We start from the raw sequence: 25,671 nt of genomic DNA on the forward strand, positions 1-25,671 counted from the left end.
GGGGGACAGCAGGTGCAGTCCGCCTGTGACTGCAGGTGGCACACACACAGAGCACTCGAGTGGTGCAGCTGTGCGGCCGGCTCCTATGCAGAGACACTGAGGCAGCCGCCCATCAGAGGGGTCTCACGGTGGGATTCTGCTTCTCCTTCGGCCCCAGGGTGCCCTGGTCTTTTGGCCAGGGGCCATCTTTTGCCTGCCTGGCAAGTGAGACCCCCATACACTTAGGTCTTTCATTTGTTCCCCAAGGGGACTCAAAGTGGGGTGCCTCAGTGTACCCATTGTGCAGAGGAGCACATCGGGGCACAGAGAGTAAGACATTTGCCAAGCTCACCAGGGCACGGAGGACAAGGCTGAGACTAGAGCGTGGCAGACACGCAGGACGGGAGGCTGTGGCAAAGACCTCCTGGAAACAGGGAGGAGGAGCCCTCTCCCAGCTGGGCCCATGCCCTGGAGCCAGGAGAGAAGTCCACCCTGCTTGGGTGCTGCCCACCAGGGGGCCTCCTGGCTGCCCAGTCTCAGGTTCCCCCAGCTGCACAGGGATGCCCAGGCATGGACTCCTGCAGTAGCCAGTCCATGACTTGCGCCATGCTCCCTGGGGTTTCCGGATTCTGCCATCGCCAGGCGAGGGAGGGGCTGTCTGCAGGCCTGGGTAGAGGGCACTGAAGGTCACCTCTGGCTCCTGGTCCCCACACGCCTGCAGCTGGGGGCAGAGGACAAGACTTGGGCAGGCGTCTGGACATGGCTCTCAGAGGCCCAGCACCAGCATCCCTGAGTCCTCAGGAGCCTTTCCCATGCAGGTATCAGTTTCCACATCTGCAAAATAGGTTTGCAAACCTCTCCCAGTCAGGGCTGGGCGGGGAGAAGGGCCCAGCAGAGAGGCAGGGACGGAGTGTGTGACCTTGACATGTCTGGGATCCGAATCTGAGAGGGGAGTGAGGCAGCCTCAGGCAGGTGAGCCGTCAGTCTACCCTGAAGGGGCATCCTGGGCCCACAGGTTCCTGCAGGACCCACCCAGGGTCTGTCCCTGGGGGTTCTCCTCTTTGCGGCTGTTATAGGACAGGATGTATGTGGGGAAGGAAGGGGGCGTGGCCTCCGGGGTGGCGGAGTTGGGGGCAGCTTTGAGGAGGAGCCCGAGGATGAGATCCAGCAGGCCCCACACAAGCACCTGTCACCGTCACCACCATCCACCCGTTCTTTGAACAACGTGCTTCACGCTTGACAAAGCATTTTCAGCTCTTGAACTTGATTTACTCCAAGGCCCATATTACAGCCCATTTCGCAGATGAGAAAAGTGAAGTCCAAAGGAGACCCCATTGTTTGTGAGACAGGAATCCAATCCGGATCCCCGTGTCTTGTGCTCTGCGTATGCTGATGATATTTGGGTCTGGTCCCAGGGAAGTGCAGACCATGACGGTCAAGGGCTCATAGAGAGTAGGAGGAGAGAAAAAGTTTGCCAAAGCAGCTAAAGACTCTGTGTGTGTGTGTGTGTGTGTGTGTGTGTGTGAAAGAGAGTGATGAGCTCCAGCTACTCTTTGTTACAAATGTATCTCATGCGTCTCTCTGTTTTCCACATTTCTTTCAAAGTTATTTCTGCAGTTGGATACAGAACAATATTTCTCTCTAATACACAAGTGTAAATAGAGAGGCTGGTGGGGTTAGAGGAAAGGCAGCCGGGACAGACGGTCAGGAAGCTCAGCTTCTTGCCCCAGGCACTGTCCACCCAGCTCTCTGACCTTGGCCGTGCGCCTCCCTCTCTGGGCTTCAAGGCCCTCACCTACAACTCCAGACCCTGTCCCCGCTGGCGGCGGCTTCTTAGGAGGCGGCTTTGGGGCGTCCCCAGCTGCAGCCCCGGCCTCCAGACTCCCAAGGCCTCTCCTGTCTCTCCCCGACCCCCCGGGGAGGCAGGTCGGGGCCACGTGCAGCCCTCCCTGTGGCAGGGGAAGCGTGAGAAGAAGCAGGGCCCCGGGACCCTGACAAGTTATTTCCCGCGGCTGCTGACATCTCATTAGCAGGATTTTCCTAACCCGCGCGTCTGTTTTCCAAAGTCACACATCATGGCCTCCCTGTCGCTCCTCGGCTTTCCAGAGCTCAGCGCCTGGGGAGAAGGAACGCAGCTCCGCTTTCTGATCAGCACACGACCTCTGCGAGCCGGTCCTGCGGTGTGGGCTCCGGTGCAGGAGCCTCCGCAAGACGTCTGGTCCCGCTGATCCCGCTCTCGCTGCTGGGTCTCTGCTCCTTCCAGATGTTTACACAGCTGGCCGGATGACCTCACTGCACTGACATCAGACACCTTGATATTTCCTCTGCACAGAAACGGTTCAGCTGGGAAAAGAGCTGGCTGGGGAGAACCCGCGTCCAGCACCGCTAAGCAAGACGGCGCTCTGACTCACCGCGAAGATTCCCGGCGTGCGCGCAGCCCAGCTGCGGGGCCTCGGCCTCCCCTGTGGGTGCGTAGAATTGACCCCAAGTTGCCTGAGAAAGTCCAGTTGTTCTCTCGTTTTACAGATTTGAAACCTGGGACTGCGGAACGAGAGGTTTGCCGTTGATAACTAATTACAGAGCACTGGCTGTGGACCAGGCAGACCGGGCGGACGGACAACGATGGGAGATCATCCCGCTACTTATTGTCCCCACGGTGATCCCTGTGTGTCAGCCACTGGGACAAGCTCTCTGGGGCTGGCGGCCCTGCTCCGTCTCATCAAGGTTCCAGGTCACCTGTATAATCCTCTCAGCCTTGCACGTGGAGACGAGACCCTGGGGTGCGAATGGGTTCAGAACCCCACGCGTCAGCATCACCCCGACTGCGTCTCGAGCACCTCCTGCCCTCACAGACTTTTGCATCCTCTAAGAGACCTAAGTCAAGCGAAGAACAAGGGAACACCAGAACTGGGCAAGGCCTACGCCCACGGCCGCCACCAAGAGCCAGGAGGGCCCTGGCCACTGCATGGAGAAAGGGCCATTTGGACTGGGCTTTTTTTTTTTTTTTTAAAGATTTATTTATTTATTTGAAAGTCAGAGCTACACAGAGAGAAAAGGAGAGGGAGAGAGGGAGAGAGGGAGAGAGAGAGAGAGGTCTTCCATTCGCTGGTCCACTCCCCAGTTGGCCGAAATGGCCGGAGCTGCGCCGATCGGAAGCCAGGAACCAGGAGCTTCTTCCAGGTCTCCTAGGACTTGGGCCATCTTCAACTGCTTTCTCAGGCCATGGTAGAGAGCTGGATCGGAAGTAGAGCAACCAGGACTTGAACCAGCGCTCATATGGGATGTCGGCACTGCAGATGGCAGCTATAGCACCAACTCCTGGACTGGGCTCTGAAGCCCACACAAGAGTCTGTGGGTGGAGGTAACTTGCTGGAGGACATGGTGTGCAGGAGCTGTGGCGGGCTGGTCATGAGAGCCCAGGCTCCTCCTTTCCACCCCTGCTTTCACAGCCTCCTCTCCCGAAGGCAGACCCAGAGCGCCCAGGTCCGAGTGTCCCCCTGCCACCAACAGCGTCACCCCAGCTCCTGGTCCTGTCTGCATTTGGGCCTGGCACCCCGCACAGAGCAGGGCACAGCCCATGTTTGCTGAACAAACAGACGTGGGGTTTGCGCCTGGAGTGGGGGCAGCAGCACACACACAGCGCCCGTTGGCCGAGTGCTGCGCTCCAGGCAGTGCGCCGAGTCCTGCTCATGCGTCATCTGGTTTAATCCGGCCAGAGCCACACTGCGAGGGAAGCATTGTTGTGTTCCCTACTTGACACACGAGGTTAAATAACTCATCCAAGGTCACACGGCTCGCGGGCGGCACAGCCAGGATGTGTGCCCAGGCCTGTGGGACATCAAAGCGCCCGCTCGCCACCGGTCCGCCCTGGCAGCAATTTGTTGGGTCCCCAGGGAGAGGGGCAGTTGCCAGAGGGCCCGCGATGCCCCCGCCCTTCCAGCACATCCTGCCCCTTCGTCCTCGCACATCTGTTTATCATTTCCCCCTCCAATGCCGGCCAGGCCCTGCGTCCTGCCTCGTCCTAATTCAGATGTTGGGGAGGAGGGAAGCCAGGGCCCGAACCGGCTCAGGACAGGCAGCCGGGTGCACACCCGCGACCCTGCTGTTGGAGGAGGTGGCAGGCACGTGTGGACACCACCCACCCACACCAGCCCAGACAGCCCCACACCGCCTTTTCTAGCACCCGCCATGGTCCCGGCCCAGAGAAGGGGGCACCCTGGCTCCCGGCCCCCCGGCACCCCGTCCCCTCCACTCCCCAGTGCCGGCTCTGCTCCCTGTGCTGTAGCCTCTGCCAAGACACAATTCTACTTTTCCTCCCTAGCAAGGGCTGGGAACATTTGGAAGCAGTGTTTTCCTTTCAAAGCGTGTTCTCCCCAGCACAGGCCCTGAGTGTCGTCCCCCAGAAGACAAGAAAGTGTCCCCACGGTGCCACAGTGCAGGCACTCGGCGGTCTCTGCCCCGGGGATGCGGCTTCTGGGAAGCCCCACAGGGCCTTATCCTCGGAGCACCTGCTCTGGAAGGGAAAGCACTTTCTGGGGCTGGAGGGGAAACTGAGGCAGGCGGGAGGGGAGACTCACCGGCTGCAGGGTCCCCGCTTCTCCATGGGCCTGTGCAGCACAGCGTCTCCCCACCCCCGACCTCACTGACCACACTCCATGCAGTCTCTCCATGATGGAGCCTGCTCCACCAGCCAGGACCTACCTGTATATGAAGCTCCGGAATAGCTCTTCCTGCGAAACTCAAGGGTGAGACCAAGCCCGGGTGGGGACGGCGACAGGGAGGCAGGGACCAGTCTCATGTGTGCACAGCTGCTTGGCCCTGTCACTAAAGGGACACAGAGCAGGGGGCTGACCCCTGGAGAGCAGAGCCTCAGAAAGGGGCTGGCCCCAACCTGCCTTTCATTCCTGGGGAGAAGCCAGTGCTCCCGGGTTGGACCATCCAAGACGGAATCCCTGTGACAGCACCTGCTCCCCCACACATGTCACCATCCATCCCCAGAACCCCGTGTGGGTCCCGCCCCCACAGGAACTGCCTGCAGACTCACTGGACAAGTGTTTGATCAAGGTCTGTGACTGTGGCCACTTGGTTCCCTCTGTAAGCGGACTCTGAGCTGGAGGTCGGGGTGTGGGGTACGAGTTAGGGGCTGAGCTGGGGATCGGTGCCTCAGAGCCAGGCTAAGGGACAAACAGGGCTTGACACAATCACTGCAAGGCCTCAGCCAGCCCCATGGAGAGCACTGAACCTGGATGGCCCTTCAGAGTTCAGATGAAAGGGACCAGGCTCCTCTGTTTCCGAGTTGGGCAGTCGTGGGCCCCTGGGGAGGGGCCATGACCTTGGCAGTGCAGCTCTCTTCAGCCCAGTCCACCCCTGAAGAGCTCTCTGCTGGTGCCACCCAGCAGCTGGGGGAGAAAGTCTTCTGGTCCCACTGGGGAGCCCTGGGCGCCTGGCACAGACCCCAGCCATCCTGTGCTACCAGCTGCTCTCCTGACGTGGCCCCTCCTCCCAGCCCCACTGCCCAGGCTGCTCGCCCCCTCCCTCCTTCTAGTTTCCCTTGGTGCAGGCCAAGGGCAACCCTGGCAGAGAGGCAGGAGCAGGAAGTGGTCACCCCACATCTTCAACCTTGGCACCCCAGGAGCTTGGCGCTGAGAGGGGGTCCCTGGTTGCCCCCTGCAGGCTGCATACCTCCTGACCCTGTGTCTTTTGCATGCAGGAAGGAGGGGCACTGGTCCCCAGCCCGGGTCCTGTTCTCTTGCCCCTCACCCCTAGTGGCCTCCAGCCCTGCCCTGGCTCCCAGTCTAGACAGAGCCCAGCAACCCTGCTGTGGGTGAGCTGCCCTCGTCCAAGATTACCGGGCATCAGTGCCTGCGTGCCTCTACCTGGAATTCCCGCAGCTCCGGGGATCAGTTTCTTCCTCTGCGAAGTGGGTAGATGAGAGGCACAGAGGAGACCCTGGATGGGTAGCTGTGGGACACACAGGCCGGTGTGTGGTGCAGCGGGACACCGAGGACCAGCCTGGGGCTGGGGTGGGAGCATCTCTGGGGCAGTGGGTGGGAGTGGGCAGAGGCAGTCAGGTGTCTTAGGCATCGCATCCTTGCTGTGCGCCTTCTGTGGTGGGCTTCCTCCTTGTGAGGCGGGGCAATGGCGCTCCCCTCCAGGGCCCTTTCAGGGCGAACTGGGCCAAGCAGGTGCTGTGGGCTCACGGCCACGCTCAGAGCACTGACAGTGAGTTCTTCTGGACTCTGTGTCTTTGCGTCGCCCAGGACAGCCTGCCTGGGTCTTTTCAGGATGCATGCTCAGAGCACCACGGCTCTGGCATCCACATCTCCCAGGGCGTCCCGCCCGCATTACCTGGGACTCTGAGCACAGTCCTCCTGAGTGACAGCTGCTCCTGGTGGAGCGAATCTTCAGCTCCCAGGGCCCTGCCTTTCTGCGTGGTAGGGACACGGCATGAAGGGGGCTTTCTCAGCGGGCTGCTGAGAGGGAAGAAGGGGTGTAGAGCCCCCCAGAAGGTGGCCCAGTGACCTTGTGCTTTGCTAAGCTCAGCCAAAGGCTGCCCGTGCAGAAGCAGGAGTGTTGGGGCTGGCATTGTGGAGCAGCGGGTTAATGCCCTGGCCTGAAGCACCAGCATCCCATATGGGTTCAAGACCTGGCTACTCCACTTCTGATCCAGCTCTCTGCTATGGCCTGGGAAAGCAGTAAAAGACGGCCCGAGTCCTTGGGCCCCTGTATCCATGTGGGAAACCCAGAAAAAGCTCCTGGCTCCTGGCTTCGGATCGGTGCAGCTCTGGCTGTTGCAGCTATCTGGGGAGTGAACCATCAGATGGAAGATCTCTCTCTCTCTCTCTCTTTTTCTCTCTCTCTGTATATATATCTGCCTCTCCTCTCTCTCTGCGTAACTTTGACTTTCAAATAAATAAATAAATCTTTAAAAAAAACAAAAGCCAAAAAAAGAAGAAGAAGCAGGAGTGCTGGGTGAGTGGTAACATGTTTAGGGGTAACAGGGTTTAGGGGTGACAGCTCTGCAGCTTGGAGGCTGGCAGAGGTTGGGAGGATCTGCTCAGTTCTGAGCTGGACCCCAAACAGCAGCCAGAGCTGAGGCACGCGCGCAAGGCTTTGGGGATTCTCACACAGGAGCTGCAGGGTGGGGGGCAGGGGCTGGGTAGTGGCTGGGGCCCGGGAAGGGCCCAGCATAGTCGTGATCCAACAGGCCCACCCATGAGGGCAAAAGAGGGAAGAAGTCACCGCCCAGCCCGAGGCTTAGGAAGCCAGCACAAAGAACTGTCAGAAAGCCCACATCAGACCGCATCCTTGCACCGCCCAGAGCCTCCCAGGAACCGCCTCCAGCTCAGCATGCCCTGGCTCAGCCCACCTCCTCCCGGGGGGAGACCCACGCCTCCTCCCTGCTCTCTCTCTCTCTCTCTCTCTCTCGTCATTGCTACACTCCCTCAATTCCTTTAGCACCCTCCAAGCCTCCCCCCACCGCCGGACATTTGCATATGCTGCTGTGTCTGCCTTAGTCTTCAATACCAGCCCTGAGCCTGCCCTTCCCAAAGCCTCCACTTAGAGGACAACTCCACCCCTTCCACATCACCTAGACTTAGCCCCATCACTCGACGTGTACCCTATTTACGGTCCCTCGTCCTGTAACTTAGACTCACTTGCCTTCCTTGATAGTTTATCAGTTTGTTCTCCTCTCTCTTTCTCTCTCTCTCTCTCTCTCTCTCTCTCTCACACACACACACACACACACACACCATCATCTCCAGCCCTAACCATTCAGGATGCCTGCATCACTGTGGCGATTGGGACTACAGGCTTGCCATAATATAGCTTGAGCGTGGGCTGAGTATGTAGGGTCACTCCGGATCCCACGTGCTTGGGGGCATGGAGAGCAGATGAGCTGCAGGCCCCGGGAAGGCAGGAGCCCCTCACTGCCCACTCTGGTCCCCAGGGCCCTCTGGGAGGTCATCTCAGCCCGAGGCCCACCCTGCCACCCCAGGAGGTCCAGCCGGCCTCCTGAGGGCCTGCCCAGCTTCCGGAGTCCTCGCTGCAGTCCCCACCCCCACCCCCGGCACACAGGCTGTCATCCCTTCCCCGTGAACTGTATTTAAAATGTAAATAAAAAAAGGCTTTTAGGAGATTTAACTGTTTCCCTTGGTATTTAAATTATTCAATTATAACTAAAGCTATTAAAATACAGTTAATTAAAATTGTGAGATTGTTTTCCTTTGCACTGATCGCAGCGTTGCCGGCTTCTCCCTCTAGCTGTTTAATTCCTATTAAAAATGATAATGCTTTACTTTATTCATCAATGAGCAAGCTCGCCGCACATTCTTCAAGTGATCTCCCTGACACGAACCGCGCTGCCTTCTCTTCTCCTGGTAGCCAAGCGGAAATTCTGCTGTCGTCTTTAGGGGTTTAATCAGCAGTAAAAGACTCAAAATTCAAACATTAGCATTACCAAGTCACAACAAATAATCCAGCCCCCCGTGGAAAAAAAAAAAAAAAAAAAACACAAGGCCTAATTCCGAGGCGGCGCAGTGGCATCCGAACGCCAAGGAGAACCCTGAGGTGTCGAAGAAGGCGGGCCCCCAATACAGGTTTCATAACTCACAACAGAGAAGCAACGGATCCGCGCGCTAAATATTTTATTTGAAAGGTTTCGCGGCGGCTCCAGTGGGAATCGCTCTGCGGTGCAAGTACAGATGGCTATGGGCTGCCGGAACAGAGAAAATAAACAAAAGAAGAAAGAGGAGGAGAGGAAGCAAGGCAGGCAGGCAGGCAGGCTCCAGCGTCCGCCCGTGCCTTGTTGAGTTGGCACACTGGAGGTGGCACACCAAGAGGCTAATGGGTTGCAGCGTTTCAGCTCCCGGGCCGCGCATGTTCACACAAGGACAATGGTCCCCCCGGGTAGTGCTGGCCAAGGTGGCCAAGGTATTTCAGGTTCTCAAATGCAGCAGGCACCGCCTCCAGGGTTTCTATTTTATTTTTTATTTTTATTTTTTTTATTTTTTATTTTTTGACAGGCAAAGTGGATAGTGAGAGAAAGAGACAGAGAGAAAGGTCTTCCTTTTGCCGTTGGTTCACCCTCCAATGGCCGCCACGGCTGGCGCGCTGCAGCCGGCGCACCGTGCTGATCCGAAGGCAGGAGCCAGGTGCTTCTCCTGGTCTCCCATGGGATGCAGGGCCCAAGCACCTGGGCCATCCTCTACTGCCTTCCTGGGCCACAGCAGAGAGCTGGCCTGGAAGAGGGGCAACCGGGACAGAATCCGGCGCCCCGACCGGGACTAGAACCTGGTGTGCTGGCGCCACAAGGCGGAGGATTAGCCTAGTGAGCCGCGGCGCTGGCTTCCAGGGTTTCGAGTGATTTGTGAGCCACTCGTTGGGGCGGACTGGGAGGGCTGCATTTCCAAAGGCAGTGATGGGGGCATGGTAAAAATATCGGCTCAGTGCCACGGCCGGCGTTGTGGCACAGCAGGTGAAGCTGCCACCTGTGACACTGGCATCCCATATCAGAGCGCTGGTTTGAGTCCCGGCTGCTCGGCTCCCGGTCCAGCTCCCTGCTCATGCACCTGGGAAGGCGCTGGGAGATGGGCCCCTGCCAGCCACGTGGGAGACCCGGATGGATTTCCTGGCTCCTGCCTTTGGCCTGGCCCAAAGGTTTGGCAGTTATCTGGGGAGTGAACCAGCGGCTAGAAGATCTCTTTTTCTCTGTTTCTCTCTTTCTCTGTGTCACTTTACCTTTCAAAAAAATAAAGTAAATATTTAAAAAGAAGAAGAAATCAGCGCAGAGCAGCCAACACAGGCACACTGGCTGGGAGACTTCATTATGCAAAGTGGGAAGGGGTGTGCAATGGCTCCCAGCCCTCCAGGGGCTGACGACCTGCCACGGCCCATGTAACCTGTGTGTGTGTGTGCGTGTGCAAGTGTGTGTGTGTGTGTGTGTGTGTGTGCAAGTTCAGGCTCAGCGGCCCAGGTAAATCTTTCCTGCAGCCTTGGAGGAAGCATCGGGGGGAAGGCTGGTGCTTTGATGGGCTGAGAAGACCTCCACTGGCCAAGGAGAGAGAAGCAGGGGACAGTCCAGGGGCGGGTGTAGGAAGGAGCGGGCCTGTCTGGGACCCCGGGGTGTTTGTCAGAGCTGGAGCTCTTGCTTGGGGGGTGGGGGCCAAGGGGATGCAGAAACCTCAGTTTAGGGAGCTAATCACCTGGGACATGGGGCTGGGGGTTCTGATTGGTTCTGAAGTTGTCTGTACCCCAAGGCCCACAGTTGAATGCGGGTCACCTGGGAGGCTCTGGGTGCTGGCTGAATAAAAGAAATGGAGGCCCAGGGACAGGACCTCAGGCCACTTGTATTCGCATTACCCGTGGGCGAGCCCCAGGTGTGGCCACTGAGCAGCTGGGGGCTCAAGGCAGAGGGCTGGCTCTGCCCCTCTGAGCTCTTAGACCTCAGTCTGTAGGCACCGCGGGCTCCCACGCTGAGGCTGCAGTGTCCCAGGAGGCCCAGGCCGTGTTCTCCCTTGGGGACGGCAGCCTTCCCTCTGTGCGTCTGCAGGGCCATGGTCACCGGGCTGCCCAGCCCAGTGCCCTAGGGAAGCAGAGAGAGGGTATAGCATGGTGCTCTCGTCAACACCGTTAGTCATCAGGGAAGTGCACGTGAAAACCACAAGGAGAGAGCACTGGGCGTCCGCGGGAAGTAGCACCAGAAGCACTCCCGTCAGAGCGTGCTACAGCTCAGTGGCCGGGGCCACCAGATGCAGTGTCGCCATCCCTGCTCCAGCTTCCAGCCTGGCCCTGCTGATGCACCTGGGAAGCCAGGGGAGAACAGCCCCTGCACCCACGTGGGAGACCCCTGTGGAATTTCTGGCTCCTGGCTTCAGTCTGGCCCAAGCTTGGGGGAATGAACCAGCGGATTGCTCTACCTTTAAAATAAATAAATATTTTTTTTTTAAAAAAAGGCTCTAACCAGTGTCAAGTTAGCCCATGAGAAATCAGAAATGCCCTCAGTTGCGGTTGGTGGGATAACCACTTGGGAAGAAGCTGGGTAGATTCATTTCTAAATCAGTTAACACACACCTAGCAAACAAGTATGATCCCATCATCCTGCTCCTGGGAAGACAAATAAAAGCCCGTGTTCGTATAAAGACGTGCACTTACTGCTAAAGAGCCGGAGAATGGAAGCTGTGCAAGGGCCACCAGCGGAGGAAGGGCTGAGCAGCACTGCTCGCTGGGACGGCTTTGTGGCTCAGCGGGCTGAGCCCGTGCTTGGGACACGGACATCCCGCATCAGAGCCTCCCTTCAAGTCCCAGCTGTTCCTGCTCTGACCCAGCTCCCTGCTCATGTGCCTGGGAAGGCAGCAGATCATGGCTGCAAGTGCTTGGGCCCCTGCCACCCACGTGGGAGACCCCAACGAAGTTCTCAATTCCAGGTTTGGCCTGGCCTTGCCCTGGCTGCTGTGGCCATTTGGGGAGTGAACCAGCAACACATGGAAGATTTCCTCTCTCTCTCTCTTTCTCTCTCTTTCTCTCCATACAGCCCTACCCTATTGCTCTACCTTTCAAATAATAAATAAATAATAAAATACTACCCACCAATAAAAGGGAACGGACCATCAATACATGGATGATGTCAGAATAACTATTCTACATGAAAGAAGCCAGCCCCACCTAAATCATGCATGCTGTATGATACCATTTGCATAGTATGTAAATGCAAACTACACTACTGGCACGCAGTGGCTCCAGGACAGGCAGGGAGGGGGTGACGGGGAGGAGTGCCAGGGGAGCCCCAGGAGTGTGCGCCCTCTCTTGCCAGTGGCGCTGGCTTCCTGGGTGCACACAGATGCCACAACGTGTCCAGGCACACCCTTTCAGCTCGTTATGTGGCAATCTGACTCCGCAAAGGGTTCGCCAGGGAGCTGGTACTTTACAGTTTTCTTTTTTGCAATCTTAACATTTTAATTCTTATTTATTTGAGAGCCAGAATTTGGTGGCGGGTTGGGAGGGCATTCCCATCCTCTGGTTCACTCCCCAAGTGCCCACTGTGGCCGGAGCTGGGAACTCAATGCAGGTGTCCCCCAGAGGTGGCAGGAGCGAGGTCAAATGCCTGCCCCAGTGTCGACCCTGATCCAGTCTCAAGTGGGGTTCATCACAGACCCTGCACTCCCCTCACCCGCATCCACCAACTCCTTACAAATCATCTTGTTCAATCATTCTCCCTTTCCCTCTCTCTCTCCCGGATTATTTGAAAGTTAAGCCTGAGACATCTTCCCCATTCTCTTGAATACTCCGGTGTGTTTCTTTTTTTTCTTTTCTTTTTTTTTTTTTTTTTGACAGGCAGAGTGGACAGTGAGAGAGAGAGAGACAGAGAGAAAGGTCTTCCTTTCCCGTTGGTTCACCCTCCAATGGCCGCCACGGCTGGCGCGCTGCAGCCGGCACACTGCGCTGATCCAATGGCAGGAGCCAGGTGCTTATCCTGGTCTCCCATGGGGTGCAGGGCCCAAGCACTTGGGCCATCCTCCACTGCACTCCATGGCCACAGCAGAGAGCTGGCCTGGAAGATGGGCAACCGGGACAGAATCTGGCGCCCTGACCGGGACTAGAACCCGGTGTGCCGGCGCCGAAAGGTGGAGGATTAGCCTAGTGAGCCACAACGCCGGCCCTGGTGTGTTTCTTAAAAACAAGACAGCCTCCTATGTACCATAGTAGTTACCCAAATCGGGAGACTTAGCCCCGAGGCCAGCACTATTGCTGACCCAGACTCCACATGCAGCAGTCGTGAGCTGTCCCCGAGCTCCCCAGCGTGGTCTGCGCCTCACCCCGGGATCACACAGCAGATTTGACCTCCACGTCTCCGGCCCCCAGAAACCCAAGTTCAAGTCCTGACTCCAGCGCTCGCTTGTCCTGTGACCTTGGCCCTTCCCCTTCGGTTCCCAGCACGTGGGAGAGCACGGCACTGACTCCCACCCCCAGCAACCCGGGGGAGGCTCAATGAGAGGACTCTGTCCAGTGCCTGTAGCACAGCACTGCTCCAAGGAATGTTCAGGAAGCGAGATCACCGTTCCAGCAGTCAAATGCACCAGGCCTCTCGCCCTGGCCACTCAGCAAACACCTGTGCTGCACATGCTAGCCTCATGCCAGCCAAGACCAGTCTCTCCCTGCCCCCAGCAGGCGTCCCCAGTGGGTGCCACTGACCCAGAGCCATGAGACCTTCTGAGCAACTAGTCCAAGGCATTAAGCCTAGCGGTTAAGAAGCCTGTATCTCACAACACACCTGGGATACAGTCCCAGTTCCAGCTCATGCAGGCCCTGGGAGACGGTGATGATGGGTGACTGGTGGACAGGACGTGGGAGACAGAGTCTGTGGGTTGCAGGTGGCGCTGAGATCCCTGAGCAAGCAGAGAGGCTAGGAGAGGTGTGACAGGAGAAGAGACCCACCGGGCACTTGACCATCACTTAATCACCCTGGGCCTCAGTGTCCTCGGCACTCCCAAACCAGGCTGGGAGGCAGGGATGCGGCACAAGACGGCTGACAGAGGAGACGGGGTTGGGATCTGGGCCCGCAGCAAGGGGGAAGGAACTCGGTGGAGGCGGGGGTGCTGAGCTGGGTCTCAAAGGGAGCTCAGCAAAGACTCGGTCAGGGCCCGGGTGTTCAGCCCGGCAGCGAAGACACCAGTGGAGGGGGCGGGCATTTAGCACAGTGCTTGAGACACCCCCAACCCCTACTGCAGAGTGCCCAGCGTTGAGTTCCAGCTCTGTTTCTGATCCAGCTCCCTGCTAATGCACACCCTGGCAGGCAGATGTGATGGCTAAGTCCTTGCATTCCTGCCACCCACGTGGGAGACAGGACTGCGTCCCCGGCTTCTGGCTTCAGCCTGGGTCAGCCCCAGGCATTGTGAATATTGTGGGGGCAGGGGCAAGGGGTGATGGAAGATCTCTGTCTCTAACTCTCTCTCTCTCCCTTTCTCTCTCTCTCTCTCTCTCTCTCTCTCCCCTTCCTTCTCTCTGCCTCTCTAATAAATAAAAATTCTTAAAAATAATGAAAAGTTGGTCGGGAAGAGAGAGGAGACCAGGGGCCCTAGCTGGGCTCACAGCACGAGTGCTGTGCAGGCTCATTGTCCTAGGGAAGGAAGGCTAGGGGTATGGTGGAAATTACTAGAACTGCAGAAATTCTTGGATGCCCACGTTCTGGGCCTTTAGCTGTTCCTGCCGTGGGCTGAGGAAGGCTGGGAAGCCAACAGGACGAGCAATGGGCAGAGCAGAAAGATGCCGGGAGGGCAGGGCTGGGAGCGGGGAGACCCGAGAGGAGCTGTTGCAGCGTCCCGTGAGTGATGATAAGGGCAGCAGCGTGTGCTGGGGAGGAAGGGCTGGCTGGCAGAGGCACGCGAGGGCCGGCGCACCCGCGCTCGGGCTCGGCGACCTCACCCCGGCCTGCGGGGCGGCCTTGTTGGCGGGTCACGGCAGATAATGGATGGCGTGCACTTTGAAGACTGCACAGCACCTCGTCCGAGCGAGCGAGCAGAGCGAGTGCGGCGGCTGGTTTGAGCCGGATCGTCAAGTGCAGCCTCTCGCCTCCTCCCCGGCTCATCGCCACTGCTGTTTTCCCTTGGCTGTAAGCAAAGGAGAGAGGCGAGGTGAAAAACAGAGACATTAAATGCCAAAGCTGATGTTAATACAGCATTAAGGTTGAAAATGTAATCTCCTAGGAGTCAGGAAATTCTGAGCAAGGGGTTTCTATGGCAACCCAGTCACACTGCTCCTCTGTCCATTCAGGCCCGTTTTCCTTGTTAAATATGATCCCGTCATATATTATATTTTATTGAGCTAAATGTGTCCCCCATAGCATGCACAGCTCCAGCCAGCAGCGTGTGTAGCTGCAGGAAATGAATGTGTGTGTGTGTGTATGCATGTGCCTGATTCTGTGTCTGTGTGTGCATATGTGTTCACGTGTGCCTTGTGTACATGGGTACATATGTGTACACATGTGTGTGCCAGCATGTGCGCATGTGTGTTGACTCCAGAATTTGGCTGATATAAGACAGCCGTGTCCCTGGCCCATGGATCTCACAATTTGGATGCAATTCCTTGAAGAACAGTGCCCGTGTACACCAGCCAGCAACAGCTCTGCGACGCTGTGTGGTCGTCCGGGACGCCCGCGCCTCCCACGGGGGCACAGCAGGTTCCCTCGCAGGCCCCAGCGGGGCCATCGCTGCCTCCCCGGGCTCCCTCCCGCCTGCAGTTCTGAGGAAGTAGATTGGGATCACCTGGTCCAGTGGTTCTCCACGCATCCCAGCCAATTGCAGACCATCTGTCACTGCTGGTGAGCGTCCCAGGGTGCACCGGGCACCAGCAGACAGAAGCGGAAATGTTGACGTCCTCCTAAACCCTGTCTCCCGCTCACCCCACAGCAAGATGGACAAAGGCTTCCTCGTGGACAGCAGGGAAGCAGACGGTGGGGCGGGGCTGCTGAGTCCTGGAATGTGCGGCAGGGACACGCCCGCAGGTCACGTGCTGGGAAGAACATGGAATGTTGGCGTGGGGCTGCGGGGCTCGGCTGCCTCCCAGCCACATGGGCCTCCCAAGGCCCCTGCTTTCCCTTTGTCTCAGTTTCTTCATCTGCAAAAGTGGGAGAAAATCACCATTAACCTCCCCCAGGCTTGTTGGGGGAGGCTGTGGGATGACGACTGTGAGAGCTCTCTGGAAGCTTCTCCGTCCACATACAAACGTCTCTCTTCCAGGGAGACCCACAAATCCACACCGGACTCCAGGCCCACGCCGTGGGCTCCAGCATCCTGTGCTTGGTCCATGAATTCGGCACCAGGCTCCTGATGGGTCTGAAACAGTGGTGGGCAAACATTCTCTGTAGAGACCCAGACAGCAAATAGTTCAGGCTTCAGGGGCCAATACTGTGACTCCTTGACAATACACACGTGAATGGGCATAGCTTGGTGCCAATAAAACTTTATATATAAAAGCAGGAAGTAGGTTGGGTTTGATCGGTAGGCTATAATTTTTCAAGCCCTGGTCTACGGTTGTCTCTGCAGGAACCCTTGTCCTCTTTGTGAACACTGCTTTTCTGCTCAGAATTTAGCTTGCTCTCCTCTACCCGATCCTACCTCCCTCCTCCCCACTCTTAAGCATGCCTTTTAGCCAATGGAACTTTCCAGAACCGGCTAGAGTCTCCTCCTCCAAGAGCGACTTGCAGTAGTCTCTTGGCCCCTGCCTACTTGCCTCCTCTGAACTCCTCTGGGCAGCCAGCTCTGTCACTGCATCCCTAGCTCTTTGTAGAAGTTCTGTCGATGCCACTTGAATGGACATGTGAAAAAGCCACATCCCAGGGACCCAGGGGGTCTGTGAGCTGGGACAGTTTCAAAAACCTCAGGTCTAAGCTTCTGTCCTTTAACTGCGAGCCACTCAGCCGTCTAGAACACTCTGAAAGCAGGGGCATCGTTGTAGAGGCAGGCCATCCGCGTGCCTGCACCGCCAGCCTGGGGCCAGCCGTTCTCTGTGTTGGCATGACGGTGCACTCGCAGCAGGCCAGACAGGCTGGGCGCAGGCCAGCGGAAGGTTCCAGCTCAGCGGGGGAGGCTGACACTGCACGGCTCCCCCACGCCGAGGGAAGGCCCTCTGTGTCATCCAGAGCCCAAGTCCGCCTTCAGGACACAAGAGCAGCCTCCGCGTGCTGCCCTCAGGGAGGCACAGCCCCCACCAGCCTGGGCAGGCAGAAACTTCCAGAAGGGTAGCAGCCGTTCGGCTTTCACATTTCCCAGCTCTCCCCCTCCTCCTCCTCCCCCCGGCCGGGGTAGAACAGAAGGGCAGAGCCGAGTTGTGTAACTCACCGCTGAGTCACACCTCCCCGCTTCCCCCAGCTCGGCATCTGCTCTCTGCCCAGCAGAGCTGCGCTTCCCCAGACAGCCAGACAGGCCATTGTCTCGCCAAAGTCAGGGCCAGGTTGATGGGCTCTTCTGTCCCTGATACATCAGCTAAGAAAGCGTCGCAGTTAATCACGGCGGTGAGGGGGAAGCGGTCCGGGGTGGGGCGTGTGGGGGAGGGTCTCACGGGTGTGCACGGTCATCAGGACAGGCCTGGGCCCTGTGCAGGTGTGTGGACGGTGAGTGCGCATGCGTGTGCGTGTGTGTCGTGTGTGCATAGGCATCTGCTCCTGTGCACGCAGGGCTCTGTGGCTCACCTGGGACTGTCGGCTGCGCGGGCACGTGCCTTTGTCCGGCCCTGTGCGTGTCTTTAATTTAGGACTCGGCTTCTCCTGGAGGACACGAGCGCTTCCATCCTCTGCCCTCAGCCGATGAATATTTTATTGCTTGCTTTTGCCGTCCTGGTAGACAGTTATTTTTTCCCGAGAAGAGCCAGAGCGTGACAAATGCTAGCAGGCAGAGAGGAGGGCTCTGGGGCTGGAGCCCCGGGAAGCAAATCACCCCACAACGCCGTCCCACGAGGGCTCACAGATGCTGCCTGTTAGCGTCATTAGGAACTGATGAGTTGGCCCTTTCGCCTGCACTTCCCCTCCTGATACTCCCTCCAAGTCTAAAGCAGGCGCACCCCTTTGGCAGGAGGGTTGAGGGAGCTCCCAGGGAGGGGCGAGAGGGGAGGCTCCTCTGGAAGCCAGCCTAAAGCTTTCCTTTCTCTCCCACTTCTTGGTCCTCTCGGCCAGCAGGATGCTATGGCCTGGGAGGACCAGCTGGCTGCATCTTCCAGCACCGCAATGGAAACCAGCGCCTGATTCCTCCCGGGCTGCTCGGAACGGGGGCCCGACCGCCCGATGCCAGAGGGGTCTGGAGGCTGCAGGACAGCATATCCAACCACAGCCCCCCGCACCCAGCCTGGCTGGGCATGAGTAGTTTATCTGGGGGGGCGACTCCGACCCAGGGGCCCCGTGGGGACGTGGGTCACGAGACAGTGAGCAAAGACAAGAGAATAAGGGGCAGATGCGTGGATGGGTGCTTGCATGGGAGGCAGGGGAGGGACTGGCCCACCGAGGACAGGGGGTGCATGGCCACTAACTCCAGACTCATCGGTTGAGAGTCGGTGGCCTTGCAAGCCACACAAAGCTTTAGGCCTAAGACAATCAGCGAGCAGGCTCAGAGCCCCCGGGCTCTGCCACTGCATCCCAGAGAGGCCAGTAGCCTGTCCCACGTCCCCAGAGCCACGGGGCCAACTCCGGCCCCTCTCTGTTGCCCTCTGCGACCTCCACGGGGACTCAGAGGGCAGCCGAGGTTCGCTAGGCTGCCCGTGTTTCTCCTGCCTCCTGGGAGCAGGACGCCCTCGCTTGAGGAGCTGCCGGCTGGGTCTCCACGTGCGGCGGGGGCTACTCAGCTGCCGTTGGCCGTGAGTTCACCGCCGCCTCCGAGCCGCAGCTGTGGGATGGAGCCGCGTCTGAACTTCTGGAAGCTCCAGAGCCAGACGCATGCTTCCCAGGGCGCCTCCATCCACAGCCAGCCGGCTGGTGCCCACCGTGAGTCCAGCCGGCAACCTTCACCCTCACCCCTCTTAACTCCGTCTGGAGCGTGATCACGCTACGCACTGCCGTCAGCACCAAGGTCCCGCCTTGGGCCAACCCCGGTGCGTGGTGCACAGTGCTGTGAGCTAGGTACTCCTAGCTGCATGTCACAGATAAAGACCCTGGGGTCTGAGAAATGCTGGCTGCGTCACCTTGCACAGGGGTGGCGGAACCTCTGGCTCCACGCCGGCAGCGCGGTCTCAGCACGGTCTCAGCACGTTCGACATCCGTTTCCTGCTGCTCCATCCTCTCTTCCCACGGAGCCTGGGAGCTCGGCCCTGTGGGCAGCCCTGCCGCGGAGGCTGCTTCTGTCCTTCGTTACCCAGTGATGTATCTTAGCCATCACGGGCGGGCCAGTGACCAGGTTGCAGCCTCAGGCTCAAGCCACAGCCATGCCTTGCACAACACAGCAACCCTCCCCAAGGGGAAAGTGTGGGTCTCCCCTGGCAGGCAGGCCTGGGGTCACACAGAATGGGGACCCCGATCTCATCATCTCCCATCCCTGGCACTCTGTTTTCTCCAAGAGTGGGGATAGAGCCTGCCCTTCAGGAAGTGCTGAGCAAATCCCAAGTCCACCCGGAACCAGAGCGGGAGCGCTCCAAGGGCAGGGAGAGGCCACCGCTTGTCCCTGCTTAGCCACAGCCAGCCAAGGCCTCCATCAGGCCGCTTCCTGGGGGAACAGCGAGGCTGTTGGCTTGTCCTCTCATAAGGGCTGGCCCTGACTCCCAGACCAGCAGGGGCTCCGCGGCTAGGGCATAGGCCTGCGCTTGCAGGTCTACAACGTCCAGCTCCTCTGTTCGCACCTGTGGGGGTCTGAGGTTTTTTTTTTTGGGGGGGGCGGGTTGTTTAGTTTCTGGTTTTGTTTAGTTGGCCTCTGCTCCCACACCCACAGTCGGAGGCTGAAGAACTCAGTCTCCACCTGTGCCGCGTGGGAGCCCAACCTTGAGGAGGGGGCAGGAGGGCCTGGGGACGCAGGCCAGCTCTGTATCCAGGACGGGGCCCTTGTCCAGCTCCCTGGTGGCAGTGAGGCTGCACCTGCTGTCCGGGGGGTGGAGGTGGGGTGTCACCGCTGCCATCCCCACTCTGCCCCTAGCCTGTGTCTCTCTCGGATCCTCCTCCCTGGTAATGCCTTGCTCCTTCCTCACCTGTCCCCGTGACCGCAGAGCTCACCCCTGCAATGAGACCTGGGCACCCGACTGCTTTCCTCTCCTCCTGGGCCTCTTTGCAGCTTCCCCATGCGCTGTCTTCTGCAATCCATGATGCCACTCTTAGGGGCCATGCTCATCGTGGGCTGAGAGGGTCCCACTTAGTGCACACCACACGGCCACCGGAGCCCGGCTGGCCTGCGGTTACCCCGTGCCCAGATGCACTGGTCTGCCCACCTCCTCCTGGGCCCTGCTCTCCCTCCACTGAGTCTGGGTGGTGGTGGTGGGGAGCCCTGAGCTCGGTTCATCCCCATCCACCCCGCTCCGCCCGCAGCCAGGGGGCCCACACATGCCAAAGCCTGGCACGGGCAGCAGGCGCCATGGAGGGCAGGCGCCTAGCTGGGGGATAAAAACTTCCATTCATGACAAGATCAAGTCCCTGGCTCCAGAGGGAGGGAGAGACAGGTCTGCTGTGGGCAGAGACCAGCACGGGGAAAGCCGATACAGAGGGGAGCGCCTGGCTGAGGCCGGCTCCGCTCCTCCACCTGGCAGGCCACACAAGGCGGCCCGCCTGTGCCTCTGAAATCCTAACTGGCTCCTGGCTGGGAGCTTGGCCACTGTGGGGGAGACATAGGGCAGAGTGTGCCAGGCGTGTGCCCAGCCAAGTCCCAAGAGCGCCTGGGCAAGGACGAGAGAGGAAGGCCCGGGGCTGGCGGCCACACCCACGCCCAGGGGGACCGCAGGCTGGGCTGGAGCCGTGTAACCCCAGATGCCTTCAATTGCCTTTTCTTTGCCCTGCATGCCTCTCCAAGTGCAAGCTGCAAGGCCAAGTACAAAGGAATCATAGAACACAGGGCCCGAGGGCCCTGAGCACTTCTTCCACTCTGTCTCTCGACGTCTTAGGAAGCAACCCCTCGTAAAGCTGCAATTCAACCTCCAGACACAAAGCCACAGACTCTTGCCCAGGAAACAGTATGCCTTAAGTCGAACATCAGTTGAAAGCCCGGAGCCCACCAAGCAAGCCCAATGGAGTCTGTGTTGAGAATATTCTCGGGCATCTCGTTCGATGGCCAAGTCCCCACGCCGGGACCTGACTGGCCCAGGAAGCACAGGGCGTCTTGGGCAGACTCCTCCACCCCGGGCACGTGTTTGGTTAAAATCTACGTGATTAACCGCATAATGCATTTTGCAAATGAGACACAGCAAGCTCAGGGAGGCTGGGGGCTTGCACAACCTCACGAGCTGTGCCTGCATAGCTATGCTGCCCCCTGCTCCCACCATAGGGAATGTTTAACTGCACTCATGGCCACCTACCATGGCCACCATCCTTGCAGCTCTGAATGTTGCTGTCCCCAGGTTCTGCTTAGAGGATGTTAGCAGAGCTGCGTGGAGTCTAAGTCATAGCTTTGAAGAGAATAGGGCCACACCTCTTCCTCCTTCCCTCATCCCACCAGGTGGGAGGTAGTTGTGACAGTGGGAGTTGCAGCAGCCACTTAGGGCTAGGGTCTCAAGGCTGGAGATTGAGAACAGCAGAGCAAGACGGTAGAAGAAGCCTGGGTCTCTGGTGACCGTGGAGCCACTGTACCAGCCTGGCATTGCGCACCTGCACTCTTACCTCCTCTGGGCCCCTGTTATTTGGAGGGGACAGTGAGAACTGTAACCGATCATCTCAGCCGCCAGAGTATCAGTGAGCTCCTCTCGCATCTCAGCCAGCCGGTCTCCCAGGCCCATCATTCGTGGCCACCCAGGTGCCTTCCCTCCTTTTCCCAAACCCTCGCTGCTGCCCCACTCCGCCTCTGGACCCCGCCAGGAGCCTCCCAGGAGCCCTCTGCCGCAGACCCCTGCCCTCCAGCCCAGCGCAGTGTTTCTGAAATGCACATCCAAGCTCGACACTGTCCCTTCAGTCTCCAAGGACTCTGTGCTCCCCACAGAGTGACAGCCACGGCCCCATCACCTGACCCCTGGCCTTGGCACTTGCTTCCCGTGGCCTATACTCCCCAAACAGAAAAATCTCCCCTCGCCCTATCACCCTGCCTTCTGTCTGCAAGGATGGCCCAGGGCCAGCTCAACGCTTGGAAAAAAGGACAGGGGACTGGCCCATGTGTTGAATGCATGAACATGTGCACTCCCTGGGTGATTTTTGCTATGTCCTATTTTGTTGCGCCTTCTTTGCCAGTCTCTGACAGCAGCAAGCCCAGTGCCGCTTCTGAGCTGAGCAGGGAGCGCAGAGCAGCAGGAGGCTCCTCCGATGGACCGGGGAGGTCCTGGCTGCTGCCAGCTCCCAGCCCTGGTGGGTGGAACTCTGTGACACTTCTCCTTGCCCAGAGTGATGTCACCGGACCCCAGCAGCTGGTCTTCCCCCGTGCCGTGGGCGGGCTGGGAGAGGTGAACGGCAGGGTGACCCGGCGCTGCTGGCGACACGATGAAGCCATTGGCAGGGAGACAGTTTTGTTCTGACTTGAGTGTTTTTCCACCTGCCCGGGGTTATATTTTGCTATGGGTCCCAGCCCTGGCCGTGTGGAGAAAATGACCTCTGAACTTTTCTCTGTGGCAGCTGTGCCGGGACAAGCCAGGTCTGTCTACAGCCCCAGCCTGAGCTCCTGGCTGTGCCCTCCCCTCCTCCCTGTGCATGGCCCAGTCCGTCACGGACAGCTGTGGTCACGGCAGGAGGGAGTCCCACGGGGCGAGAGCCTCCCGGAGGGGCGGGGTACGGCAGTGGCTCCCAGTGGGCACGAGCGGGACTGCCACGTACGTCTCGGGTGAGCGTAAGTAGGAAGTCTGTAGGACAGTGTGGCAAAGAACAGGCTGGGGTCAGCCGAGAACGTAATAGGAAGCTTTGAAGCCGGGACTGGCACCAAGGGCTGCCCTTCCCGAGCTCTGGCTCTGAGACTGATTTCCGTTTTGGAGCTGGCACCTGGCCAGCGGCTAGCGCTGCCTAGAGGGACGGAGACTCCCCAAGGCAGACTGTGCCATTGACACTTCCACCTCTGAGGGCTACTGGCTCCCTGAGGTCAAGGGCTGAATCTCCCTCATTCCCATTGTGGGGATGGCACTGTGGCACAGCAGGTTAAGCCATTGCCTCTCCGATACCAATATTCCATGTGGGTGCCAGTCCCAGTCCTGGCTGCTCCACTTCCAATCCAGCTCCCTGCTAAGGCATCTGGGAAAGAGGGAAAGATGGTCCAAGTGCTTGGGCCCCTGCTACCCGCTTAGGAGACCCTGAAGAAGCTCCTGGCTCCTGGCTTCAGCCTGGTGGCCATTGCAGCCCTCAGGGGAGTGAACTAGGGATGAAAGATCTCTCTCTCTCTCTCTCTCTCTCTCTCTCCCTCTCTCTCTCCCTCTTTCTATCTCTCTCTCTCCTCCTCTCTCTTTCTCTCTCCCCTGCCTCCCACCCTCTGTAACTCTGCCTTTCAAATAAATAAATACATCTTTAAAAAAAAGTTTCAATGTTCCTAGTACCAAACGGGGCTGCTGAATGAATGAAGGAATGAATGAATTTCACAGCTTCTGCTAGCACTCAGCTCCCTTCTCCGTGCCATGGGGCGGATAATGATAGCCCCCACCTTTCAGGGCTGCTGCAAAGGAGTGAGGATTCGAGGATTCATGGCGGTGGGAGGCAGGTCACCTTGAACCCCCCACCATGGAGCCAAGCCCAGGCCCCCCTGCTGGGCGCCCTCCCAGCCTGGCCACACGGACCGGCCTGGAGGAGCCTGGTGGTTTTCCGAGGCAGAGCTGAGGAAACACCTGGAGTCGCCTGGTGGGTCCTGCCAAAGACAGCGACGGCAGAGTGATGAGGACAAACAGCTGTCTGTCTCTGGGAATGCAATTAGGGCTAAAATATTAAACACTTTACGACAGCACATAAGTCTCCCGCGTAACGAGCCCCTCTTGCAAAGCAGGCCTTGTCTGGGGCCGGGAGGCAGGCAGCGCCATTCCCTCCCGCTCCAGGGAGCTCCCGGGACGCCGAGTCGCGAGGACCGTCAGCCGTGCAGTCACCATCCCCTGGGTTGCTGCTCTGTGCTGAGCCGCTTCCTGTTCCAGGAAGACACTGCGGAAGAGCTGCAGAGCAACCGAAGCGCCGGAGCCTCGACTGGTCTGCAGGGAGTGACCTGACCTCACAAGAGGCAAGGCCGGGCCCCGCGCTGTGATGTAGCAGGCAGAGCTGCCGCCTGCAGCGCTGGCATCCCATATGGGTGCCGGTTCAAGACCTGGCTGCTCCACTTCCAATCCGGCTCCCTGTTAATGCCCCTGGGAAAGCAGTAGAAGATGGCCCAAGTGCCTGGGCCCCTGCACCCACATGTGAGACCTTGAGGAAGCTCCTGGCTCCTGGCTTTGGATGGGCACAGCTCTGGCTGTTGTGACCATTTGGGGAGTGAACCAGCAGTTGGAAGACCTCTCTCTCTCTCTCTCTCTCTGCCTCTGCCTCTCTGACTCTCTTTCAAATAAATAAATAAATCTTTTTAAAAGAAGAAAAGAAAGAAGCAGAGCGGTGGGCAGCCATGGTCCCTGCAGAGCGCCGAGAGCCCCTCCGAGTGGGAGCAGCTGGAGGGACCAGGAGGCGGGGAGGACGCGTTTTGGCTGCTCCTGGGCTGTCCCCCAGAGCCGGGGCCCCGCCGTGGCCTTGATGTCCTCAGGGGCCAGGATGGATGGACGCTGAGTCACGTGGGTATAGAAACATCCCAATTTGCAGGCTGTCTGAGGCTTGTGAGGAGGTCTGGCAGTGGTGAATGACGCGTTGTCCCAGTGGGTGCACAGGTTGACCGGGACCCGGGAGACAGACTTGCAGCAGCAGATGGGGCTCATGAAGTGGACAGCTCTCCTGAAAACACACCTCTCGGGCAGCCACACACTTCCTGCGCGAGTTCATAGACCCCTCCCCGTGCCTGACTCTGGGTGAGCTCTGAGGTCCGCAGCCCTTGCCCGGGACGCAGAAGCCAGCCAGAGCTCTGCTCACCCTCTGCATCTCACTTTCGTCTCATGAGAGAAATGCAAGCCCAGCCCACTTTAGAGACATGGACACTGAGGTCTTGAGGGCTGTAAATTGGCAGGTAAGACCAGGAGAGGGCCGGCGCCGCGGCTCACTAAGCTAATCCTCTGCCTAGCGGCGCCGGCACACCGGGTTCTAGTCCCGGTCGGGGCGCCGGATTCTGTCCCGGTTGCCCCTCTTCCAGGCCAGCTCTCTGCTGTGGCCAGGGAGTGCAGTTGAGGATGGCCCAGGTGCTTGGGCCCTGCACCCCATGGGAGACCAGGAAAAGCACCTGGCTCCTGGCTCCTGCCATCGGATCAGCACGGTGCGCCGGCCGTGGCGGCCATTGGAGGGTGAACCAACGGCAAAGGAAGACCTTTCTCTTTGTCTCTCTCTCTCACTGTCCACTCTGCCTGTCCAAAAAAAAAAAAAAAAAAAAAACCAGGAGAGAAGACCCTCATTTGCTGAGCCCTTGCTCTATGCTAAGCACCGTCTGTAATAGACAGGGAGAAAAGATATCAGTGGTTACCAGCTGAGATGAGGGAGCAGGAAGAGATATTTTCAGGGGTAATAATCAGAGGCCTGTGTCCACAGAAATGCCAGTCTGAGGCTGAGGCAGAGCCAAGGAAAGAGCTTGGCAGGCAGAGAGACTGGTATGTGCAAAGGTCCTGGGGTGGGAAGGCCCAGACATGCTCTGTGGCTGAGAGGCGGCCAGTGTGGCTGCCGGGAGGGGAGCAGGACCTGGTCAGCCTGGCTCTGGGCTGCGTGCCCACCCTGAACAAGGAGCCCCCTCTGCCCAACCTTTCTCATCTGCCAGTGTCCTCCCAGTGTAGCCCTGGTCCCTGGCCCCCGTGCTCCCTCCACACCCTGGGACCAGCCCTGCCCCCTGTGTCAGCCCACTCCCAGTGCATTCCTGTGGGGCCTGGGAGTGGGACCGCCAAGGGCGGGCTGCAGGAACGCTACATCTGGAGGGAGGCGGCGATGTTTGTGTCTGAAATTGAGCTCATACCCCAGGAATTTCTCCTGGCGGTTCGGAGGGCTCCTAGGGGGACTGCAAAGCCAGCATGTCT

At 58.8% G+C, this 25,671-nt stretch overlaps 1 long non-coding RNA gene across 1 annotated transcript; it reads right to left on the minus strand.

Annotated features, from left to right (window-relative positions):
• Positions 1 to 2,971: 2,971 nt before the first annotated feature.
• On the minus strand, positions 2,972 to 15,426 carry LOC149122037 (uncharacterized). Its single transcript, XR_016221354.1, has 2 exons — positions 15,240 to 15,426; positions 2,972 to 3,212 (listed from the first exon to the last, which is right to left on the minus strand). It is a non-coding gene; the product is annotated as an uncharacterized LOC149122037 (long non-coding RNA).
• Positions 15,427 to 25,671: the final 10,245 nt, after the last annotated feature.

The sequence above is a fragment of the Oryctolagus cuniculus genome, chromosome 15 (assembly GCF_051225735.1).
Source record: "Oryctolagus cuniculus isolate XC-2025 breed Fujian yellow rabbit chromosome 15, ASM5122573v1, whole genome shotgun sequence".
Classification (NCBI taxonomy): Eukaryota; Metazoa; Chordata; class Mammalia; order Lagomorpha; family Leporidae; genus Oryctolagus; species Oryctolagus cuniculus.